Source organism: Melozone crissalis, unplaced genomic scaffold (assembly GCF_028551555.1).
Source record: "Melozone crissalis strain CALT ecotype California unplaced genomic scaffold, PUWL_Pcris_2 ptg000046l_1, whole genome shotgun sequence".
Classification (NCBI taxonomy): Eukaryota; Metazoa; Chordata; class Aves; order Passeriformes; family Passerellidae; genus Melozone; species Melozone crissalis.
Window position 1 is genome coordinate 12,155,284 of NW_026535824.1, and position 24,517 is coordinate 12,179,800.

Sequence of the window (24,517 nt, forward strand, 5' to 3'; positions counted from 1 at the left end):
CCATCTTATCAGAAGGCTAATAATTAGTATACTAAATTATTCTATATGATATTACATTACATTTAAACGGAATCTGACAAGCACTCAACTGCACTCCACTGCACACAGTCTCATGACTTTCAGCCGACAGTCCCCACACACACACACACCTGGATTCAACTGGTCAGTGAATCAAAACACTCACACCAGAATCCAATTATTAATTCCCTTCAGGTAAACAATCTTCCACAATTCATTCTACTTGTGAAGAACACAGGAGCAGTAAATGAGATAAGAATTGTTTGGATCATTCTTTGCTTCTCTCAATACTTCTCCCAGGTTCAGAGAATGTGAATCGCACAGGGAAGGAGGGTGAAGCTGACCCTCTGAGCGAGCCCCTGATCCCTCCAAGAAACCCAAAGAAAAACGCTCCTGTTGTGTCACAGTCTGCTGCTTTTATTTGCAAAGGGTCCTTCCAGAGCCCGATTTTCCCAGGCATTTTTCCCCACACATTTTTCCTGGCCATCTGTCCCACCAGCCAGTGGGGGTCACTCACAGCCCAATCACTGAAGCTTTCTCTCCCCTGATTCTCTGTTATGTGAAGCCTAGCCAGGGACAGGGTTCCCAGCACATGTACAATCCACAGAGTCATTTTCCACCTCATGTGTAGCGTATGTTGAGACGTAAATCAAAACCAGATTTGTTCCTCTTAACCCCCATGTGCTTAGTGGCTCTGCAATACCCCTCCCAGTGCTCCCGCTAAGGTGGCTTACTGGTGCCCGTCCCAGTTCCAAGGGGGCACAGGACCTGGTTCTTTGCTCCTGGGACAAAAATGCAGCTCTTTGGTTAACCTGGCAGAAATGGTGTTTCTTTGTTCAGCTCTGTCAAGGAAGCTGAACAAGGTGGGAACCTCCCTCGGAATGGAAAATATGACCCCCTTCTCTCTGAACTATTGTGACTTTGAAATTATGGGGCTTTTAGGCAAAGATGTGGGAACAGGAATAACAGTTCTTCACTGGTATGTATTGTGAGAAATAAGTTAATGGAAGTTGACTTTCGCTGGATATTTTACAAATTGATATAACATTATTGATTATATTGTTGATTAAATATTGTGATGTTGTTGGGACAGTGATGTGCATTGTGGAGTGGCTGATGTTGTTGGGGTGGCCATCCATGTGTGGGGCCCAGTCATGGCCCAGCCCCACTGCACAGGGATGGCCATTGCCCAGCCCTGCTCTGCCCAGCCCCAGGTGGCAGCCAGCACCTGAGGGTCCTCCCTGCCCCCTTGCCTTTGATTCTGGCAGCTTTAGAGACGGATGGGAAATTGAGGAGAGCCATTCCCAGCAGCATTCCAGGAGCAACTTCCTCTGATAAATCCCTTTTTTTGAGAATGTGGAAGGGGCTCTACCCAGAGCAGGAGGTTCTGGCATTTCCCAATACAGGATGGAATAGCCTCTTTTTCCTTCATTCTATGGGAAATTACCATGTGAAAAGCTTTGGATTCAGTGGGTGGAAGCTCATGGAATTCCTCTCCCACCCCTTTTCCAGGGAGCTGGGAAGAAGCTCCTCAGCCCAGTGCAATATTCCCTGGATATAATGGAGGCAGTGTGGAAAACATCTCATCCACCAGCTGGGGCGGGATCTGGAATTCTTCTATTGGGAAAAACGGAGCTGCTGGCAAAGGCTGGGAGATCCTGGGATCTGGGAATCTTCCATTGGGAAGAGCAGAGCTGCTGGCAAAGCGTGAGAATGAAGCAGAATTCCCATCAGGCCAACACGGATGAGCAAGGGCCCCATGACACGGAAAAATTTCTGGGGTTCCTGTTCTGACAGGGATTGAGTCATTTTCCACCAGGATTTGGGAAAATTCCCTGACTTGGGGTCTGTCAGGGGAATTCACTGTGAGGAGCTGGGCAAGAAGAATCCTGGAGATGGAGGCCCCTGGGAATGGATGGGGTGCATGAAGGATCTGAAAAATTCCAGAGGGAAGAGAAGGAGAGGGGAGGGAAAAGGAGGGGGAAAGGGGAAAAGCGGAAAGAAAAGAATGGGAAGAGGAATCAGCTGTGGATCAAAGGGATTTTAGCTTCCACTTCCAATCCATTTCCTAAATTTTCTAAGGTTAAAGACCCCTCAGAGCTTCTGGACAAGGAAATTCCCACTGCCTGTTCCTGGGGTGAATTCCCAGCAGCGCCTTTGGTGAGCAGAACACCAGGAATGCACCGAGCCAGCAGCTCCCACTGCAGTGTAGAGACCATTCCAGACCTTTCCAAGGTAGAGCCGGCTTCTCCCATCCCACAAAATGGAAATTGAGTCCACAGAGAGAGGGACAGTCCAACCTCCTGAGGGAAAAGCCTTTGGCCTGTCAGGGTCTGTCCTAGTGGACAGATGACCTGATGGTTCGTAGGAATGATCTCAGGGTGCAAAACACCAACACGGTACAAGGGGGTTTGCAGTGATAATCAAATCAAATGCAATTTTATTGAAATAGTCACAGCAAAAATGCGATAGAGGGATTAAGGGAGAGAAAAAGATAGAGAAAGAGAGAGAAGGAGAGCGGGAGGGAGAGGGGATATAGCTACCAACGCAGAGATGAAGTCCTTTGGTGCAGTCCAGCCGAGGGTCCGCCTGCTACGCTGGGGAGATCTCAAAGGCTCTAGCTAACTCAGAGGTTTTTATTACTGAAAATTGTGAGGGGGGGAGAAACAGATACAATAGGGAACAGATGTAACAGGTAGTCCATGTTCTCAGCAGTAAATGAGCTTGATAGATGTAACAGGTAATCCGTGTTCTCAGCAGTAAGCGAGAGCCATTGTTTTCTTGGTTCAGTGATCACAATCTGCAGGCAAACATCTCGCTTTGGTCAGCTTGCCTGCCCCACACACCTCCCCCGGGCTGGGGGTTTCAGTCCCAGTCCTTGGAAGGAGCAGAGGGGCCTTTCAGGAGTTTCATGTCTCAGTCCTTGGTGGAGAAGCTTCTCACATCTCCATCTGTCTATCACGGTGGTTGTAAAACAGGTGAGGGTCTTTGGTAGGAGACCACCTGAAACTCAGGAGAAGTCCAGTCAGGCCAAGAGATGGGACAGCTTCCAGAGCCGCTATTGTTGCAAACGGGACATGGTGCCTCCTTCTCTAGGATACAGCAAACAGTCCTGTGAAAACAATAGCTCAACACTGAGGTTTCAGGTCTCAGGGCCCGTGGCGTGTGACTTTTCTCCTTCAGAGCCAGATATAGACGGGAGGGGTCTTCTCTTCAGTGGTCTCCCAAGGACGATCCTGAGGCAGATGAGGGAAAATTCTGACAGACTCTCACACCCAGGGCATTGCCATGGCACAGGGGCAGGGAAAATGTATTGGCTGTATGCAGCAGTGAGAAAGGCACTGGCCCAGGCAGCTGCTGCCATGTGGGCACAAGCTCTGCTGCCCAGGAGGGTCCCGTAGTGCAGAGGTTTGCAGATGGACACGGAGCAGTCATAGCACATGATGGTCAGGAGGGAAAGCTCTCCTGAGATGAAGAACAAAAAGAAAAAGAGCTGTGCAGCACATCCTGTGTAGGAGATGTTCCTGGTGTCCCAGAGGAAATTGTGCATGGCTTTGGGGACAGTGGTACAGATGCAGCCCAGGTCACTGAGGGCCAGGTTGAGCAGGAAGAGGAACATGGGCGTGGGCAGGTGGTGGCCGCAGGCTACGGCGCTGATGATGAGGCCGTTGCCCAGGAGGGCAGCCAGGGAGATGCCCAGCAAGAGGCAGAAGTGCAGGAGCTGCAGCTGCTGCATGTCTGTCAATGCCAGCAGGAGGAAGTGCCTGATGGAGCTGCTGTTGGACATTTGCTGTGTCTTGGCATGGGGATCTGTAACAAAAAGTAACCATGGAATAGTTGGATTTGGAGAGGACTTGAAATATCCCTGCACAGCCTTGGGGCACTTTCCCCCCCTGCCCAGGGCTCTGCTGCCTGGAGCTGTCCCTGCCAGCAGTTGCTTCTCTGTGCCCAGGGCTGGGCCCTGCCAGTGCTGCCAGAGCCCAGCCCAGCCCAGCCCAGCCCTGGGGGCTCAGCTCTGCCCTGCAGACCCCTCTCAGCTCTAGCACTGCCCAGCGGATGCTCTGGCTCTGCAGGATCAGATGGCAACGTCAGAGCAACCCTGAGGAGGCTGGAAAAGCGACACTGATGTGCAATCATAGCCTCCAATTATGTACTTTAATTAGTCCCTGGAGAGGCTTTGTCAGTAACAACAGACAGTGGGGCTCATTAATGCTTCAAGGTACTTCAGTTTTTTAAGCTACTTGGTGTTTTACTTTTGATACAGACTATGAGAAGGATTGTGCAGTCACAGCCTCCAATTATCTACTTTAATTAGTCCCTGTAGAGGCCTTATCATTAATGAGAGTCCATGGGGTTATTAATGCTTCAAGGTACTTTGGTTACTTTAAGGTACTTGGTGTTTCCCCATTTCATACAAACTCTATGACAAATTTGTGCAATCATGGCCCCAATTATCTGGTTTAATGAGTCCCTTGAGAGTTTTGTACTGACACTCAGTGGAGCTTATTAATACCTTGAGATACTCAAGGTTTTTAAGGTACTTTTGATTTTCTTTTCCACACTGATTCTCTGAGAGGTTTTTGTGCCATCCTGGCCTCCAATTCTCTCCTCCAAGGAGTGCATGAGGAGTCTGTGTTGGGGATGGACCTCAGTGGGGGCCATTCATGCTTTGAGACTGTTTGGGTGCTTCCTCTGACTCTGACTCCTGGCAAGGTTTGTGCAATCTCCTCTCAAGCCCTGAGGTTCAAGGGCTCAGCTCCAAATGCACCACGGAGCTCATTAGAATCAGGCAAGTCCTGACAAACCATGGCTCTCCTTCGATTTCCCTCTATTCTTGTGCCGTTCATCAGGAAGGTTTCTGTAGTGGTTTTGGTTTGCCATTTTGAGATTTCTTGGCAAATGCTTTAATTACTGTGATGGGTTCAGTGTTGGCTAATTACCAGTGCACTCACTGGAATATACTTATTCATTTCCTGCTGTGAGATAGGATTAGGAGGAAGGCAAAGTAGGCTCAAAACTTTAAAATGGTATAAAGAAAAATTACAATAGTAACTAAAAGATTAAGTAATAAAAGGCTATAAGAAAAGTTTATCAATGGTAACTAAAAGAAAGAGGAATAAGAATCAGAACAAAACTTTCAGAACACTCTTCTTCTCCTTAAAAACTTTTCTTCCTTACTGAAAATGTAAGGAGACAAAACGTAAAATTTTCAGTCAGTTTAGCACCTCTGGAATAGTTTTGTTCAGTTCACTTAAGGAGAGGAGTCTCTCTATTGTGCTATGGAGACTTCTCCGCAAGAAAACCGTTCTCTCGTGGCTCTCAATTCCACAAATAGCAGTCGCCTAAAAAATCTGAAATTGTCAAGTCCCTCCAATTTTATCACCACTTTTTCCACAGCTGTGTTTATGGGCCATGTCAACTTATGGGATATTAAAGATGAGCTGTTTAAGAGCAAACGTTCTCTTGTTTAAGAGCAAAGGTTCTCTTCATCTATTTCTGAAATCATCTTCATCTCTGGGAACAGAAGTCTTATCTCCCTGATGAAATAAACATGGCAGGAGACTTTTTCTCCTTTTAATGCCTTTAATTAAAGTGATCAGCTCATAACTGGGCAGCTCGACGGGTCTGCAGTCTCCGTCGGCTGTCCCAGCGTGATGAGGAGGAGAAGGATATGCACAGCTTTATCCACTAGGAGCAGAGCTGGGGGTCCAGTCCTCGTAGGAGCCAAATGTTAATCTTTGCAGCCTCGCCCCCTCCAGGTCCTGGTTTCAGGATGACTTTTGTGCTCAGGGTGAGGGGCTACAAAGGTCTCCAGTATCTCTGCAGGCTCAGCACTCTGCTCCTCACATTCACACATCACTCTAATTTCCTAACTTTATGTTAGCTCATTGTTTTGGGGGTCTTTTCAGTAAGTTTGGAGTAGTAGCTTCTCATGGCATGCTGGTCCTGAAGTTAGTTTGCATGCACCCCCTCCCAAGTCTCAGTCCCTTCTCTTCACCGTTTGGGGAAGTCCCCACCCTTCTCAGGAGAAGAGCCATTAATTTAGCTCCAGCAGGGGCCTTTACTGATACAAAAAAGAACCATTAATGATAACGACTTGTAATTATCATAACAAACAAGTTATGATATGAACAAACTTTAGCAGCACAGCAACAGTGGTCTGACTAGTTTTTGTAACTTTTTTTTACAGAAAAATTGGCAGAATTTTGTTTATAACAGTCCCCCCTCTTCTTCTTTGATCGAGCTTAAATTTAAGCTTGCATCAACTTGCAATTTCTGACCGATGAGCTTCATATTTCTTTAATTTTTGGTATTGATTATAAATTTCTTGCGCACTCTGGTAATCGTGGTTACTTAACTTCGTTACCTTTCTTGGTTTCTTTAGGTTGGTCTGCATGGCCAATGCTACTATTTTAATTGTCCTGGTTTAGGGCAAATTTGTTAAAAAATCTGCAAAGGATCCTCCAGAAAGCAAAACCCACACGGCCCCTCCCCCCAACCGGTTCGGGGAAAAAATTCCTCGGAGAGAGGTGGAAAGAACCTGTTTATTTGACTGGCCCAGCACCCCCCCAGCACACAAAATGAACAATACCAGCTGACACCGCTCTGAGAAAGATGACAAAATCAGAAAGTCTCTTTCGGGGGTGGTTGCTCTGTTCTCAGTCCCTCCGGCGCTGGGGCAGCTGCTGCAGCCAAACCTTCGGTGTTCCCGGGTCCCAGTCCGGAGCAGGTTCGAGATGGTCACAGGAACGGGAGAGGAGAAACAGTCCGGGAAGGAATTTGGACTGTTTAGCTAGAACTAGCTAATAAGCAGAAGCAAAAGCGAGAGCAGAAGCAAGAGCAGAAAAGCAAGCAAGCAAGCAAAGCAGCAAGCTGAAAGCAAGAAGTGAATAACAGCCCCAAGTACTGCCCGTCTCTGTGTCCCTGATAAGAGAAACCCAAACAAAACTTCCACTCTTCAGAGTCGGTCTTAAAGGCACAGAACAGATGAATGGGGATACAAGCATCATAACGTCACTCCAGGACAGGAAAACAAGCACAGTAAAAAGAGCAATCCTCCATGTATACACAGAGTGAGAAAAACTACTTTTTCCCATACATCCTTATTGAAAATCCATAGGTTATCTCACCAACTGGAATCAAGTGTAAGAGTTTGTTCTTGGTTATTTACACACGCTAATTTTTTTTTTATTTCATTTGAAATGTTTCTAATAATTGCATCCTTCATCTTTAATACTCCCTGGAGCCTGATGATTCTATTTAACATAGATATTGGGGTCTGAACTTGGCTTTACAATTTTGGACTTTCTCTATTTCTATTGCACTTTGCTTCTTCTGTTTGGTTTCTCCTAAATCATTGCATATAGGCACTCCTAAACTTGATCCAGTTTCTTTGGGTAATAAGAAGAAAGCTGGTTTTATTATTCTAGCTGTGCAGCTGCCAGACCAGTCTTCTGACAATTTAGTGTATGCTGTAGTACTAGAGATCAAAACCAGGTGTTTAGAGCTCTCCCGAAATGTGTCATCAGTTTCTGTTGGGCATTTCCAATATTTACACAGTTCTTTCATTTTCCAAACGAGTTTATCTCTTTTTCAGTACACTCATAACATTCATATACTTCATAGTGGGTACACTTGTTCTTTCTTTTTTTCAACAGACTCTAATTTGTTTGGATCTCTTGGGATCCCCTGGGTAGCTGAATATTTTACTGCTAAATACTTGTTACAAACCATCTTTCTTACTGTTTTTACAATTTCTTTTCTTTTTACTAGATCTACTGAGCTTGTTTCAGCAGCATCCCACTCAAAGCACAACCAGGCTTCTCCTATAGGGCACTCTCCCAGGAGTGGCTGCCTAAAAGTGGCAGTATTCTGGGCCATCTAATGCATTGTCTTATTTTTCTGATAAAGGACCAATTGGGAGAGGTTAACGCAAGTAGGGTTAGAATTGATGAGGACTCCAGACAAGGAGCTCACTTCTTCCTCCTCATAGAGGGGTTGGTAGCACTCACTGCCCGGCTCTCCTGGGCTCCCCAGAGCACCACCAGCAATCAGAGTCATCATTACTACCCTTCCCAAGAGTCCTGTATGGGTCATCTTGCAGAGCCTGCCCACCCGGCCTTGCCTCTTGGGGAATTTTACTGAGAAGAAGCTTCCAAGCTCTTTAGAGTCTCTTCTACCCGCTTCTCTGGTTAAACTTCTCTTGGTCTTTTCTCTACCAATTTTGGTTTCTCTTAGTGGAGTGCTCTGTAGGGGATTAACCTGGAGTCTTTAGAGCCAAATTGGGGAACTTAACTAGAATTACTTATTTACAGTCTTAAACTTTTTACAAACTTATTTTACACACAGAACTGTCTAGAAACATTTTAAGCTATGTTAGGGCTCTAATACCAATTATTTTCCTATACAGTTCAGTCTTTTTGACTCCTCCTTCTGAGAGTCAACTTTAAATCTTTTGGTCTTTTTATCGCAGTATACTCGGATGAATTAACTTGTGATGTGGTTGAATCCTGTCCAGTGCCCGGAGATGAGAGTGATGCAGAATCTGGTCCAATGCCAGAGAGAGAAGCTGATGTCAGATCTGGTCCTATACCTGGGGATGAGACTGGCCCTTTTATTCTTGTAATGTGAGTCCAACCTTTTTGTCTGGTCCGCACAGCCGAATTAGTGATGAGGAGTACCTGAAAGGGGCCTTCAAATTTAGGCATTAATGGTCCTGTATTCCACAATTTTATCAAAACCCAGTCTCCTGGGCTAAGTTATGTCTTCAACTTTCGTGTCAAGAGGGGAAGTTTGGGGGAGGTATCCTCCTTTTCTAAGTCCTTCCAGAGTTCTTCCAATTATCTCTAAATACTTTCTGGTAGCCTCTTCCCCTTCCAGATAGTCTCCTGTGCTATGGGGTGTTAACAAGAATGGCAGTCCAAACATCATTTCATAAGGTGAAATTCTTATGTCAGACCGAGGTCTTGTTCTGATGCGCAAAAGCGCTAGGGGCAAACACTTTCGCCAATTCATTTTTATTTCTTCAATCAATTTAAATAATACATTTTTGAGAGTTTTGTTCATCCGCTCTACCCTCCCAGAACTCTGGGGGTGCCACGGAGTATGTAATTTCCATTTTATTCCTAAAGCTCCAATTATATTTTGCAATGTTTGGGACACAAAATGTGGACCTCGGTCTGAGTCTATTGTGTTCACCATTCCATATCTGGGGATAATGTTGTCTAGGATTACTTTTGCTACAACTTGAGTTGTTTCCCTTCTGGTTGGGAAGGCTTCTACCCAATGGGTGAGATGATCTACTATAACCAGTAAATATTTGCATCCTTGCACTGGGGCCATCTCTGTGAAATCTATCTGTATGCTTTGGAAAAGTCTTAAAGCTAATTCTCTCCCTCCAGGTGCTACTTTTCTCATGACTTTCTGGTTCCCTTTTTGACAAATGACACACCCTCTTGTAATTGCTTTGGCTAGGCCATATACACCTATGCATAGGTTATTTCTTAAGAAATGATCACATAGTCCTTGAACTCCCCAATTAGTTAATTTATCTAATTCTGTTAGCACTGTCCGAGCCAGTGCTTTATTCAAAAACACCCGTCCATCTGACGTTAACCATTCCCCTCGTTGCCCTTGGAGTAACTTTAAATATTTTATAGCCTCCAATTCTTTTTCACTAAATACAGGTTCTTCTCTTCTTTCTCCTTCTTCAGGTGTTGTTCCTGCTTTAACATTTTTTACTGGATCCCCTGGTTCTAAAGCTGCTTCTTTTGCTATCTGATCAGCCAGTTGGTTTCCTCTAACTTCAAGACTGTCTCTTCTTTGATGCCCCTTTATATGGACCACTGCTATTTCTGTAGGTTTCTGTAGAGCTTCTAACACTGCTCTAAGCTCTCATGGGCTAAGCTTTTTCCTTTTGAACTTAAATATCCACATTCCTCCCATATTTCCCAACTGTGTGAACTATCCCATATGCATATTGGGAGTGTGTATAAATGGTTCCCCGGTCCCCCTCCAGTAAGTCCAGTCCCCTCTTCAGGGCATATATTTCACAGCTTTGAGCTGACCAATTTGGGGGTAGTTTCCCTTTTTCATCAATTTGCAATGTTTCTCCATCTGTAATAGCATAACTTGAAGCCCTTTTTCCATCTACTACCCTCAAAGAGCCATCTATGAATAAGATTCTTCCAGTTGCTAGAGGCTGATCTTCTAAATCTTCTCTTACTTTTGTTTGGAGGTTAACCAATTCAAGGCAATCATGTTCTAAATTCTCTATAGGCTCTCCCATTAGGAATTGTGCTGGATTGAGGGCATTGGAAGTCATAAATTCTAAGTCCTCTGTGTTCATTAGTATTATCTCATACTTTAATATTCTGGCATCAGTTAGCCACTGCTGAGCCTTCTGTCTCGGTACCGCCTTAAGGTTGTGAGGAGTATGTACTTCAACTTTTCCTTGTAAGGTCCATTTTTGAGTCTCCTCTATCAGGATTGCAGTTGCTGCTACTGCTTGTGTACACACTGGCCAGCCTCTAGCCACTGGATCTAACAATTTGGAGATGTAAGCCATGGGTTTTCTGCAACCTCCCCACTCTTGAGTTAGTACACCATAGGCTATACCCCCTTCCGCACTCGCAAACAGGTCAAAGCCCTTCCTGAGGTCTGGTAAGCTTAGGACCGGGGCAGAAGGCAATTTGCCTTTTAGGTTCTCCAACTGTCGGTCATCTTCAGCTGTCCAAATCAGGGGATCTGGAGCTACTAATATATTGTATAAAAATTTTACACTCTGTGTGTATTGATCTAACCATAACTTGCAATATCCAAACAGGCCCAGGAGTTTTTTCACATCTCTTTTTGTTTTTGGGGCCGGGAGAGCTAAAATGTCTGAAATTCTGTCATGGCTTAACTTCTTATACTCCCCTCCTATTATGTGCCCCAGGTATGTTACTTTTGATTCCACAAATTGTAGTTTTTCTTGGGAAACTTTTAATCCTTTCTCCCCTAGAAAATTCAAAAGCTTAATACTAGTTTGTCTGACCTGATTATAGATTTATAGTGTTATAGATTTGAAGGACGCTTTCTGGGCGTATCCTCTAGCAAGGGAATGTAGAGATTGTTTTGCCTTTGAATGGGAGGACCCGAGTACAAAAAGGAGACAACAGCTAAGGTGGACCTGATTGCCACAAGGGTTCACGGATTCCCCCAACCTCTTTGAACAAGCTTTAGAGAATTTGTTGGAACAATTTGTCCCTGAAGATGAAGTGCAGATTCTGCAGTATGTTGATGACCTGATGGTGTCAGGAAAGGGAAAAGATCCAGGTCAGACAATCAGAGAGATAAATTATTTACTTGGTTGCTAAAAATGTATAGATTTAAAAAATTATTAAAAAGTGCAGGATATTATATTAATTAGAATAATATGTTTATTATTTTTTTATTAATAATTTATATTTTTAAGGAAAACTGCTTAAATTTTTATATGTTTTGGAATGTCAGTCCCAGGTGGGTGATGTCAGACATGGTGAGGCTGGGGGTGAAGAGCAGTTTGTCCAAAGAGGCTCAGCCTGCAATGGGCTCATTCTTCTCTGTGCCCAGACCTCCTAAGGAGTCATTCAGCATAAAGATCTCTTGGGGGAATGCTTCTATCCCCTCTTCTCATAACTGGAAAACAAAAAAATACTCGTGAATAAAAACCAAAAATCATGATGTTCACTCTGGAATCTCCCTCCTGAAGACAACTCCAAACTGACTCCAGTCACTGCACAAGCCCTGGAGACTCAAAGACAATGGAAGGGTGACAAAGAGCTCCTGAGGGTTTTCTGTATTTTAATCAGCCCCACACTGGATTTGGGGCTGGGTCCAGGAGCCTCAGGCGCTCAGAGAAGGATGAAGAAGCTGCTCAAGGAGTCAGCAGCAAAACTCCAAGTCCCTTGGAGCAGCACTGGGCCCCAGTGAGGGCAGGGAGTGCCAAAGGCTGCCCAGGGCCTGGTGAGAGCAGATCCTTGAGGCAAGGATTGCAGGGAGCCAAAGGCTCTGAGCAGGGAACTGCAGTGCTGAGCAAGGCCTGGGCGGGCTGGGGGAAGCAGAAAGGCCAAGCCCTGAGCCCAGCCTGGGCCAGCAGGGCCTGTCCCTCACAGCTGCCTTGGGGCTGTTTGTGGGCCAGGGGGATGTGAGGGGCAGCAAGGACAAATGTCATAAACCTGCAGCCCCTGCCAGCCTCCCCAGGGAGGCCGAGGGAGAAGCAAAGTGCAGCCCCTGCCAGGAAAGTTCCTCCTGTGGGGCCTCCAGAGGCGCTGCCCGAGCCCAGGGCACAAAGGCCTGGGTGCCTGTGACCCTGCCAGCCCTGCCCAGCCCTTGGCCATCTGTCCTGCAGGCTGCGCCCCCTGGGCGTGCTGCTCCTCTGCCCTGGCTGGCTGCACTCGCCCATCTCGCTGTGCCCCAGCATTTCTCACCCAGCGTTGCTGTGCCCTCCCTGGGCTCCCTGCACCCAGCGCTGCGGGCTCCTGGCATACAGAGCCCGGCCATGGCCCAGCCTCACGCTGCCACACCTCCAGCACCAACATTCTGCCCTGCGAGGGACTTTGCTTTCTCCTCAGATCCAGCCTGAACTCTCCAAGCTTCACTTTGGGGAGGTTTCCTGCAATTCCCACTGCCAAGGAAAGCTCTGTCTCCTGCTGGTCACAAACAGAGAAGGGCTGGTGGGAGATGTGGTGGTCAGAGGCTGTTTGGGGCACAATGACCATGAAATTATTGAGGTTTTATATATTCTGTGAAAGGAGGGGCATCATCAAATCTTCTGCATTGGATTTTTAAGAGCAGACTTCAGCCTATTCAGGATGCAGATTTGGAGAGTACTGAATCAGGTACTGATTTTTTAAAGGGAAACAGCCCTTAAAAACAAAGGATTCCAGGAAGGATGGACACCCTTCAAGATAGAAATTTCAAAGGAGCAGCAACAGCCTTTACCTCTGTGCCCAAAACTGAGTTAGCATGAGAAAGGACGGGCCTGGCTGGGCAGGAAGCAAATTACATTATACAAATTACATGATACAATCATCATGTAGCCAACACAGGACAGGCAGGAAACTCAGGAAATTTTTAAGAATATCGCTAGGTCATTTAGAAAGAAAATTAGAGAGGTGAAAGATTAATTAGGACTTAATCAGGCCACTTCTTTGAAGGATAACAAAATATATCTTATAAATGCATTCATGGCAAAAGAAGGGTTGAGGACAACCTCCATTTCTTATTGTGGGGGATATGGTTACCAAAGATGAGGAAAAGACTGAGGTACTTAACCTTTCTTTGCTTTCAAAAGTAACAGTAATTTAAAAAATAAGACAGTTTCCAACCAGAACAAGTGTTCTCCTGGCCTGGTAGATGGGGACAGAGAGCAGAACAGCCCCCCTGGAATCGAGGAGGAAGCAGCTGGAGACCTGCTGAGCCACTCAGATGCTCACAGGTGTCTCTAGGACCAGATGGGATCCTTCCCAGGGGGATGAGGGAGCTGGTGGATGAGCTCCCCAATCTGCTCTCCATCATTTACCATCAGTGCTGGCTCAGCAGGGAGGTCCCAGAGGACTGGAGGTGCCAATGTGAGCCCATCGCCAAGAAGGGCTGGAAGGAGGATCTGGGGAACTCCAGGCCTGTCAGCCTGACCTGGGTGCCCGGCAAGGTGTTGGAACAGATCACCTTGAGTGCCATCACAGAGCACCCACAGGATGGCCGAGGGGTCAGAGCCAGCCAGCATGGATTTCAATGTCTGCATTGATGATCTGCATGAGGGGACTGAGTCCAGCATCAGCAAATTTGCAGATGACACCAAGGTGGGTGTGAGTGTGGATCTGCTGGAGGGCAGGGGGGCTCTGCACAGGGACCCGGACAGGCTGGATCCAAGGCCCAAACCCAACAAGGTGAGGTTGAACAAGTCCAAGTGCCGGGTCCTGCATGTTGGACACAACAACTCCTGCAGCTCTATAGGCTGGGGACAGAGTGGCTGCACAGCAGCCAGGCAGAAAGGGACCTGCAGGGGTGATGGACAGCAGGCTGGACATGAGCCAGCAGTGTGCCCAGGTGGGCAAGAAGGCCAATGGCTCCTGGCCTGGCTCAGGAATGGTGTGGCCAGCAGGAGCAGGGCAGGGATTCTTCCCCTGTGCTCAGCACTGCTTGGGCAGCACCTCAAGTGCTGTTTGCAGTTCTGGTGCCCCCAATTTAGGAAGGACATGGAGGGGCTGGAGCGTGTCCAGAGAAGGGCAACAAGGCTGGGGAGGGGTCTGGAGCACAAGGTCTGTGAGTAGTGGCTGAGGGAGCTGGGGTTGTTTACCCTGGAGAAGAGGAGGCTCAGGGGAGACAAGGTGGTGTCAGGGCACAGGGTGGACTTGATGATCTCCATGGCCTGTTCCAGCCTTGCTGATTCTGGGATTCTCTGAAACCACCCTTGGAGCAGTTGCAGGAGGAGCCCTGGGCCTCCTGTTCAGAAGCTCCAGCAGCCCAGGTCCCTCAGCTTCTCCTGCCAGCCCCAAAGCCCATCCTGTCAGTCCTGCAGAGCCTCTGCAGCTCCTCCTCATTGCCCAGAACAGGGAACCCCAGAGCCAGACACAGCAGCCCAGATGTGCCCCCCTGGCCTGGGGTGCCTCTGCAAGGGAGCAGCACCAGGCACTGCAGGAGCCTGCAGACAATTCCTGCAGCACTTGCAGGATGATCCTGCTGCCCAAGGGACGTTCCCATGTATAGTATAGGTGGCTTTTGAGTCCTAGTAAAATATCTGTATTGTACTTGAATATCTGTTTATAGGCCTTGCCCAGGTAAGTCCCAGTTGTTCTCGATGGGCTGCAGCTGTGATGTCCTTCATTGGGCTGCAGCTGTGGCTAGTGAAGATAACTGGGATAAAAGGGGGTGGGTTGGCCAGTCAGGGAGAGCCTTGTGGGTGCCCTGACTAAGAAGGAAAAACCTGCAGAAGGAGGAGTCTGTGCTGTGTAGGTCTTTAGCTATAGGAAAACGCCGAGGAGAGGAGGTATGGGACTAGAGAAATATGGGACTTTAGAAACAGTATGGGACTCTAGAAATATAATAACAACACCCATGGGGCCAAGTCAGGAACTGCAATGGGGAGTGGGGCCAGAGAGGAAAGGGTAAGCATGGATGAGCTGTTTGCAGGGGAGGGAACAGGGGTGGGCAATGGGAAGACATTTGTATCAGGAAGAGTAAAGAAAGCAAAGGGGAAGCCAAGGAAATGCTCATGGCAGTTTGGGGGTGGCTGCCAGGCATCCCTGGCTCTGACCAACAGCATCTGCAGTGGCACAGAAAACTCCCAGCTGATGGGAACAAACTTTCTGGCTGACTGCAGAGGCCAGGACAAAGCTGAGTGGTTTCCCTGGTGTCCCCCAGCCCCTGCTGGCCCCAGGGGCTGATGGCATTTGTGCTCCCCCTCAGGTTCATGTCCCCACAGCAACAGCATGGGGGTGCTCCCACCTGCTGTGTGCAATGCAAACAGGGGCTGCGGAGCCAGTGCTGCCGTGTCTGTGCCTACAAGGATGGGGCACCTGTGTGAGCTGGGGGAGAGGCCAGGGCTGCAGAGGGGGGATGTTGTTGGCAGCTCCATCAGGATGCTCTGGGACGCTGCCCTGGGCTGTGCAGCGCACTGGGGATGGATCAGCCCCTGCTCTGCTGCTCCTTCCCATCTCCCCCAGGGCCCTTGCAGAGCACCAGCTGTTGCTGCCCTCATCTGCCATGTCAGCCCTCAGGACAAAGCGGTGCCAGGGCTGTTCCAGGTACAATTCAGTGACATATGTTGGTGCCACGGCAACGCCCACGGTGACCCGTTCCTTGGTTTGGTGCCATAGCAGCCAATGCCTGGAGCCGTTGTGATGTTGGTGGCCATGGAAAGCTGCCCTCGGCCCTTGCTCAGGGCTGGTGTCAGTGCCCAGAGCCAGAGGGGATCCCTTGCTGGGGGCTGTGCCATGGCCACCTGCCCTGTGCCGCGCTGGCCGCTCAGGCACCAGGAACCAGCAGCCAACGGCACTGCCAGGGCCAAAGGCCAGGTCAGCCAGACAGAAAGGGGCAGGGCTGGGCACTGTTTCCATGGCAACCAGCACTGGGGGGACACCTGGGTCACCTGGCCTGGCAGTTGCCATGGAAACCCCTGGCAGGGACTGAGGGCACAGCCCCTGGCACTGAGACACTGCTGGGCCGGGTGCTGAGCACAGGGCTGAGCACGCAGATATGGTTTTGTTCTTGCTGAGCTGCAGCGCAGCCAAGGCCTGTCCTGCCCCTTGTCCAGCCATGCTGGGGAGGGGCTGGGGCTGCAGGGGAGCTGGGCAGGGGACACAGCCAGGACAGGGGAGCCCAACTGACCCCGGGGTACCCAGACCAGAGCACATCATGCACAGGGTGTAAAGGGGGGAACAGGGAGGAAGGGGGGAATTTTGGAGGGAGGGCTTTTGCCTTCCCAGGGAACACTTAGGCAAGAGGGGGCCCTGTTTCACCAGTGGGCAGGGTCACTACCAAAGACACAGACACCAACTTAAGGAACTATGTCATTTATATCATGCACAGCTGCAGAGATTTACAAAAGGATAAGCTCAGCAAAGCACATCATCATTAGCAATGAATTACAAAAGAAGCTCAGCAATCCATCATAAGCCATCATTACATTTTGATGACCAATCCCTTGGTGAAACACCAGAGGTGTTTGTGGCAGACAAAGATTCTGGCTGACTATCAAGGTACACCTTACAGACATCAGTAGTACTTCAGTGACACCATTCTTTGTTCTTTTTTCTCAATCTCATTCCAATTAGGAACAAGAATTCTGTTGTGCATGGAGCTGGCACCTTTTTAATTCCAGAATAATGCCCCGAGGCCCTTTGCTGTTCAGCTTTACCAAGCTGTCTGTGGCTAACAAGGCTTGGGGGGCCCTTTCCCCTCTGGCTGGAAGGGGCTGGGTCCCAGTCCCTGAGGGGCACCCAGGCTCCTGGATGGAATTGCTGTGCAAGTCCCTCAGTGTCACAGCAGCCTTCACATGGAGCCCCGTGGATCAGAGCATTTTCCAAAGGGGCCCTTGGGGCAAACAGGGAGATCTGGTTTGGCAGGATGTGTAAAACAATATCCTGTCAGATTTACTTGTTCTCACACAGAATCCTTGGCTGCAGGGACACATTCCCATTGTTCCTGCCCAGGTTTCAGGACTCAGAGTTGTCTTTCCCAGGAGCTGCTCCTTCAGCTGCCTCGGGAGGGCCATTTGGCCTCTGGACCAACACTCTGGCTCCATTATTAGGGCTGCTGGATCCAAACCCTTTATCTCCACAAATGGTGGTGACTGGAGCTGGATCTCCTTTTTTCACAATCATTCTTAAAATTGCAAAATCGATAATTGTGCTACCCTGTCATGGGGTTGAATAATCCTATATTGTTCATTATTGTTTACAGAATTACTGTAATTTCTCCTTGATATTCTGCATCAATTCCTCCTGCCATGACAGGAACACTTTGCAAGGCCAAGCTCCAAGGGAGCAGTTACCAAAGCAAAGTGTCCTGGAGGAATCTGAATTCTTCTTTCAGAATTGATAGCTCTCATTTGCTTTGAATTTATCCTAATGAATTCCAATGCATGAAGGCCCAGCCCTGCAGCCTCTGGGCTGGCCCTGCCAGGGGCCATCACAGCCAGAACAATTTCCCAGGCAGCCCAAGTCTCACTGCCCATGGCTGGATTTGCAAATTGGGGGCAGCCGTGCACAGCCAGGGGGTTTCTATTTCCCCAGTGGGCCATTGTGAAGGGCATGGAGCACATCCGGGAGATGGGTTCTCCATGGGAAAGTTCCCATCTCCTCATTTTTTCAACTGCTCTTTTAACAACCCCTTCACCCATTCAAGGAATCCTGCAGCTTGTGCATAGTCTGGTACATGAAAAACCCTGCAGACAAAATCACTGTGTTTTTCACAGGAAGGGACAAAGCATTCTGCATCACAGTATCAGCAAACCCTGTAAAAATAACCAATTTCCTCCCTTCCTCCTTTTTCCATTGTATACAATCTCACAAAGTTGACCACTGACATTAGGGTCCTGGCCAATCCTGTTCTGTAGGATATTTAGTGTTACATCCCTGAGCAGCCAAAGATACCAAATTAGTATTGTCAGCACTATTTCACATTATTATTATTTTATATGTACATATTGATATGAAAATATAGATAGATATAGATATAGACATATCTACATAAATCTATAAATATAAAGGTCTTATTATCCCATAAATATGTATATAGTTATTTATTATATTGATATTTCACTTGCACAAGTGCATCTGAGCTCAAGATTAAAACCTTCTTCTGTTGCTCCATGTGGGAGCATTCCAACAATCATTGTTCCTTCTGAAGGTGCTGTTTCCTATGTATTCTCAACAAATTCATCTTTGTCAGCCCAAACCCACAAGGCCTTTTCCTTTTCCATATGAAATTTCTGGATGCATTTGAAGCCATCCAGGGGTGCAGCTTCTTTTACCCGACTGCCCCACTGCTCACACGGGGCTCCGACCTCAGCCCACTCCAGAGCCAGGGAACTCCAGGGAAGGGCTTCCCAGCTGGGAATTTCTGATGGCACTGATTCCTCACATTTACACTGAACAAGTGACATTTTGTTGGGATCTGGCCAGACTGTGCCAGTTTTGTTTTACCAGTGGGCAGGGTCAGCACCAAAGACACAGACTCCAACTGAAGGAATCAGTGTCATTCCCTGCAGTTCAGAGCAGCAAAGAATCACAAAAGGAGCAGCTCAGCAATGCACCCAACCATCCCCACCAAAGACTACCTGCAGTGATTAAGAAAGATCCAGCAGCATTTACCCTCAGCCTTTACCATCCCCCAGACCCACACAGCAGCTGGGGAAGCTGTCACAGCCAAGGGCTGCAGAGCCACTCCTGGGCACTGGGAATGCCTGCAGGTGCCTCCAGCCCCAGGTGAGGCTCCAACCCCACTGGGAGAGGGCCCAGCTCTGACAGTGCTGAATGAACAAACTGACAGCACTGCTAGTGTGGCAACATCTGCTTTCATCCTCCTCTTGGGTCCCTCCCAAAGCCTGGCCAGGGCTCAAGGAGAAACCAAGGGAGGTGACTTTGATCCTTCAGCCCCAAACAAGGCCAGATGTCAGATTTCATGGCCTTGTCTGGCTTCTAAATATACAAAGGTCAATACATGTCTCACTAATGAGTGGCTACATCTATTACAGGGCTAATGACCATGCATATTTCATTAGGGAGCAAATACAAAGATAACCTTTGGTTGGAAGGTTCATCCAGAGGCCACCTTTGGCTCAGGGCCTGCTGTCCAGGCCTCACTCGGGGCTGGTGTCCAGGCCTTGGCACTTCAGGGACGTGGTTTAGTGCTGGGCTTGGCACTGCTGGGTGAGCGGCTGCACTGGATGAGCTCAGAGGGCTTTTCCAACAGAAACGATTCTGTGATTCCATGATTCTATCCACTGCATTCAGCTGGGGCTATTTTAGCAGCATTACTTTGCTCCAAAAGTTCCCTCTTGCCCAGCTCCTGTGGCCTGAGGCTTCAGCTCCTTCAGCTCCTGGTGCTGAGTTGCTCATGCTGAACGAGACAAGTTGGAGAGAAGAACACAGTCCATGCAATTCCTTCTGGGACACGGAGAGGGGAGGCTGTGCAAACAGGAGCATTGTTTGCTGTGGCCTCCTCTCTGCCCTTCACGCCTTTCAGCGCTTTGAACCAGCCAAGAGCTTTCTCCAAGAGTGCAATGGAGCAGCTGCTCCTGCTCCCAGGCCTGGCTCTCTCCAGTCTCTGCCCTTGCCTGGTTCTGTCCCTCTTGCTGTGCCCTCTGTTTCCCCAGGGCTCGCTGGCTGCTGCCAGGACTGTGGCACTGGCACAGATCCAGTGCTCCAGAGCGTCCTTTCTGTGCCCTTGGAGCTGCCTGGGCACAGCCGCCTTTTCCATCTGGAAGCTCCTCATGGACAGGGAGTGCCCAGCTCCGTTCCCTGCACAGCCTCCAGGAGCCCAGGGCTGCCATCTCCAGTCCCTGCTGGCACTGGGGGCTCCCAGGTGCCTCAGGCTGCTGTGACACCGCCGCACACGGGAGGGAAGAGGGGCAGGGGCTGTGCTCAAAGTCAGCTCCATGTGCTGCTGTGGCTGCTGCTGCTGCTGCTGCTGCTGCTGCTGCTGCTGCTGCTGCTGTGGGGTCATTTGTGCAGCCCTGTCTGCCCAGAGTCAGGGATCAGATCCTGCCAGTCTCTTCCAGCCCTGGCTGCTCAGAGTTTGGGCCTTGGAGCCTCAGGTGGCCAAAGGCAGCTGCTGCTGGTCCCTCTGTGTGCCCGTGTTCAGCAGTGCTGCTCCATCCGTCTGTGCCCAGCAACAGGGAAAAGCCTCAGCCCTGCAGGGCCAGGAGCTGCTGGGCTCTGCCTGAGCAGCTCAGCCAGCAGGAAGGGAGCTGCTCCACACAGGAACCAGGAGCAAAGGACATTCTTTTGATAGGACATGTTTTCTATTTAAAGGATAAAAAAGGAAAAAGGAAAAATAATTGAAAATTTGTAAAAGATAAGAATAAAATCCAAGTATTAGTGAAAAAACATTACATACAGTTATTGAAAAAAACCAAACATAAATGCAAAGTTACATTCTTTGCATTAAGAGGTAAATGATCTTTTTAAAAAGAGAACTCAATTATTTCCATTGTAAATGTGTTGATGGCATGGATCCATCTTTGTGACCTCAAAAGCCTCTTAAAAGATTTTGGGCTTTGTTTCCAACATTGGTATTTGAAATTGTGCTCGAAGCAAGAAGAAATTGCTTTGTGCCACTCCAGCTCCAAGCAGGACTGGAAATAGAAACTCTGTCAAAGCCCAAATCCTTTACAAGATGACCTTCCTTCTCACCCTGCGAATGAGCTGCACATTCCTTTTGAAACTGTCAGGGATTTCTTAAAAGACACAAAGTCCCACTTACGGCTTTTTGCTCTGGTTTGGCAGTGCAGAAGGGCAATTCTCCATCCACCAGCTCCAGACTCCACTGCCTCAGGAGCTCGGCCCACTTGCCAGCTTTGGCCCACTTGTGGCGCTTCTAGAGAAGGAAGAAAGTGCAATTGCACAATTCCAGCCAATCAAGAAGGAAGAACGGGACACACAAAACACCCTGTGCAGATCCAGGCATTCAGCTGGGACTGTGGAGAGTCTGGGTCCTTGCCAGTTGGATGTGTGTCCCCAGGTGCAATCTCTGGGCCTGCAGCAGAGTCTCACTCACCTGCCAAAGCAGAAAGCTCAGGCGCTGTGCTCGCAACGGGCTCGTCTGATGCAGAGCTGTCAGAGCAATGTGAGGGCAGAGCCAGCCCAGCTGGGCCCAGGGCTGAGCCCAGCAGAGCCCTGGCAGAGCCCAGAGCAGCCTCAGCACCTGTAGAGCCTGGCTGCAAGGAGAGAAAGCAGAAACCGGCCGTCAGCTGAGGGCTCCTGTGCCCTTGTGCCAAGGCCTGTGGTGCCCAGGCCATGCTGGCTGTGCCCAGAGCTGCCCATCCCTGCTGCCTTTGGCAGCAGAGCAGGAGGGCAGCACATGTGCCCAGCCTGCAGCCAGCCACAGCACATCCAGCCCTCAGCAGCTGCCCAGAGCCAAAAAGCAGCTGGGCAGCTGACTGAAGAATTCATTGCATCTGCCCCAGCAAAGGGGGAACCTTTGGTGCCCGGCCAGGCCATGCCATGCCCAGATCAGGGAGCATCCCCCTGCCTGTGGATTCACCTGCAAATTGGGCCTGGAGCCTGGCTTTGAAGAAGGTGCCAGAATCCAAGTCCATCATCTTCAGCTGGCCAGGCCAAGGAAGAGATTGTCATCCTTGAGGTTGTCCTCGGTGTCTCCAGCAGCAGCCCCACCTGGAACAGCTTCTCCAGAGGCTCCTTCTCCTGCCCTGGGGCCAGACCAGGCTGTCAGGGCTCTGCCCAGGGCCCCAGCCATCCATGAACAGGACAAACAAAACCAGGGGGATGGTGGTCACCAGTGCTTGCCACACCAGGTCTGCAGCTCAGCTCCAGCCCAAGAGCTGCATATTCCCTTATGCTGACCCCTGCTCAAAGCTACAGGCAGGACAAAACCAGCCTGGTTTGCTTTGCCACTGATTGCCAAGAGATGCGTGGAGCTGGTACCTGCCAGGCCCCTGGATCCAAATGTGCACGTGGATCTCTCCCATCTTCTAGGGCAGAGGAACACCCTTCACCCAAGGATGACAGAAAAGATCTTCTAAGGATGGCCTCTCCGAGGGCTGCATGGACAAACACCTCTTAATGATATCCTGGCAGTCTGGGGAGAGAAACCAGAAATCATCGGTCAATTGGAGAAGTTGCCCCCCTGTTCCCATGCCCAGGCCATGCTGGGTGTGCCCAGAGCTGGGCCTAAACTTCCCCATGGATGTTCAGTTTGGAGGACAGCAGGAGAGCAGGACATGTGCCACCTCCTCAGCAGCTGCCAGAGCGGGATGCCCATGAGCCTGCTCCTGTCTCCCAGCAATGGTACTGCCCCCGTGCCCAGAGATGAGGATCCACCTTGAGAGAGCCATCGTGGGAACAAGATCCGCCCCCGGATGATCTCCTGGCCCCTCCTGAACGGGTGCTTCCCCATGACCAGGTGGCACAGCAGGAGGCCCAGGGACCAGATCGTGGCTGCCTCGCCGTGGTAGCGTTGGTGCTGGATCCACTCTGGTGGGCTATAGGACAGGGTTCCTGTGGAACACAGACAGAGATCAGCAGGGGGATGCTGCTGCTCCCAGAGCCTGGCCCCAGCATCCCTGGGCATATGGGGGCTGCCCCAGAGGCACACGGGGTGAGCGCTGCCCTCTCGCCAGCACCTGGGACTTGTGCACAAACTCGGGGCTGGAAAAGAAGCCACTGGTGCTGGAAGAGGGCAGAAGAGACTCTAGGAAGGCCCAACCATGACACACAAAGGAAAAACCTACCCAGTAGTGGAGAAAACCCACTCTCCTCCCCACCTGCTTGGCCCCCTAAAATGTTAATAAGCCAAGGTGAACAAGGACAGCAGAGCAGTCCAAGCCCTTCCTCACCTGCACACCAAACCATCCGGGGCACGCGGTCAGACCCTCTCTCTGCTACCCTCATGGGGGTTTGTGTCGGGCTGGCTGCCCCAGCTCCAGCCCCAGCCCAGGCCACAGTGGGTGCTGAAGGCTGTCAGCAGGGCTGGGAGCTGGCCGCCCTCACACCCCACCCAGAACAACTCGGCTCCAGCATCAATCCTATCCCGGCTGCAATAGGGGGAAGCCCCAGTGCTGCACCCAGGCTGGGCCACAAGATGCCCAGGAGCATCCCCTGCGAGGGCTCACCTGCAAACTGGGTGTAGGCTGTGTCTTGGAGGAAGGCGCCACAGCCAAAGTCGATCAGTTTCAGCTGCCCGCTGGCCAGGTCGAGCAGGACATTCTCGGGCTTGATGTCCCGGTGCAGGACCCCGCAGCTGGTGCAGTGCCGCACGGCCTCCAGCACCTGGCGGAACAGCCCCCGCGCCTCCTCCTCTGGCAGGAACCCCCGCTCCGCCAGGAAACCCGAGAGTTCCTGGCACCGCTCCGGACGCTCCAGCACCAGCAGGAAGCTGTCGGGGAGCTCAAGCCACTCCAGGAGCTGAATGACACCGCCACAGCCACGGGACACCTTGGCCAGCAGCACGATCTCCAGCGGGGCGCTGGTGCCGTCGGGCTGCGGGAGGAGCGCGGTGCCGTCAGTGGGGCCGAGGCCGTGCCGGGGCTCTGGGAGCCCTCAGCCAGCCCGGGATGCTCTGCGCCCTGCGCTGGCCCCACGCCCGCTCTCCCCGCAGGGCTCCCGGCGGCTCCCACCGTGCCGGGCCCCGGCTCCTCGCCGCCTGGCACGGCCCGGCTGCTGCCGCTGGCCCCGCTCACTCACCAGCTCGCCCCAGTGCCGGACGCGATCCCTCGGCACGCGTTTGATGGCCACCTGCGAGCGAGGGAGAGCAGCGGGCTGAGCTCGCCGCCCGTCCCGCCGCGCCCCGACCTTCTCCTCCTCCTCCCTCCTCCTCCGCCCCCTCCTCCCGCGCCCGCCGCCGGCCCCACCGCTCACCGGAGCGCCGTCCGAGAGCCGCGTGGCCGCGAAGACGCTGCCGAAGCCGCCGCGCCCCAGCAGCGATCCCAGCCGGTACCGCTCCTGCAGGGCCTCGTGCGCCTCACCTGCGGGCGAGACGCGGCTGTCAGCGCTCGGCTCGGGGCCAGCAACGACCCCCGAGCGCCCCTCACCCGCCCCGGGCCCGGCATCCCCACCCGCCCCGGGCCGCGGCGGCTTGGGGCTGCAGGCCGCGCTGCCGAGCGGCGGAGCTCGGGCCGGGGAAGCCGCAGCGGAGGTGGCGGGAGCGGCCGCGCCGCCTGTGTCCTCCGCGGGCCCCGGGAGGAGCCGGAGCCGGGGCCGGGGCCGGGGCCGGGGCCGGGGCCGGGGCCGGGACTGGACCCTGCGTCGGGTCCGGAGCCGGGCTCGGGCCAGGCGGAGCCGAAGGGCGGCGATGC

At 50.8% G+C, this 24,517-nt stretch overlaps 1 pseudogene; it reads right to left on the bottom strand.

The window, feature by feature from the left end:
• Positions 1 to 11,237: 11,237 nt before the first annotated feature.
• On the bottom strand, positions 11,238 to 24,200 carry LOC128943493 (serine/threonine-protein kinase pim-1-like; annotated as a pseudogene).
• Positions 24,201 to 24,517: the final 317 nt, after the last annotated feature.